This window comes from Lissotriton vulgaris, chromosome 1_1 (genome assembly GCF_964263255.1).
Source record: "Lissotriton vulgaris chromosome 1_1, aLisVul1.2, whole genome shotgun sequence".
In the NCBI taxonomy this organism is placed as follows: Eukaryota; Metazoa; Chordata; class Amphibia; order Caudata; family Salamandridae; genus Lissotriton; species Lissotriton vulgaris.
The window spans coordinates 2,084,777,407-2,084,778,482 of record NC_141685.1 but is presented as its reverse complement, the minus strand read 5'-3'; positions in this window follow the sequence as shown (position 1 = coordinate 2,084,778,482).

The window sequence follows — 1,076 nt, the reverse complement described above, 5'->3', positions numbered from 1 at the left end:
TTTGTTGAGGCCTCCAACTTGTACTTTGAGGTTTTTGCAAACTGCCTTCAGCTCCTTCACGGTGTAGGTTTCCAACCTATCCTCCTCAAAAACCAATTCCAGGGATGCAACTGACATTGCTGTTGACTAAGACATTATGCAGTAGGAAGTTTAAGTTCAAACAAATCGAAGATCCAAAATAGACGTAAAAGAAAACAGTATGTGGTATGTAGAGGTCTGTGATAGGGTAGTAGTGTACACCAATCACTGTAGGTCAAGTACAAATGCAAGTCCTATCCTCATCACTAGCAACCAATGTTAGAAAGGGGGGTCTCTGGTTGGCAGGTTTGTACCCTGTCCAAGTATGGACCCTGCCTCCTAGTCAGTGTAATGGGATTTACATTTATAAAATAACCCCTGCTCACTGCCTTGGTAGCTTTAGGTAGCAGTTAGGCTTATCTCAGAGTCAATGTGTAAAGCATTTACAAAAGAGATACCACTTCGGTTTTAAAAAATAGCCAATATTTATCTGTGCAAAACAATATCAAAATGATAAAAATCCAAAATGAATATTGCAAACATCAACTTAAAATTCAGTTCTTTAAAGTCGATAGCTCCGTCTGGGGCTTTCACGGTGTCATAAACAGATCGAACAGTTCAGTGAGACTGTGAGGCCACGAGCCAGCTGCAGTGTCGGGAAGACCTGCAAACAGTACCTTGGAAATGTAGGGCATTGTGGACCCTGTAAGGAGCTGCGAAGAGGCAGCAGCATTGGCATTAGGCAGGCGTCGGTACTGGAGGTCGATGCAGGAGTCGTCAGGCCTTTGAAGTCACACGTGTTGCAGAACAAAGATGGAAATCAGGTGCGCTGGCGTTGGCAAGCGTCGTGGCTGTGGTGCAAAGTGAATCAGTTTGACGTTCAGTGCCTTCAGGTCACGGTACAGGCAGCTGCTCGGTGACGGCATCCAGGAGCGGAGGTGAGATCAGGGCTATGGTACGAATTGGGACAGTGCTCCTTGCAGTGCTGGCAGGCCATGGTGCAAGCTGCAGTGGCTTCATTGCTGAAGTGCTGTCGTCGGTAGACAATCTGGAGTCTA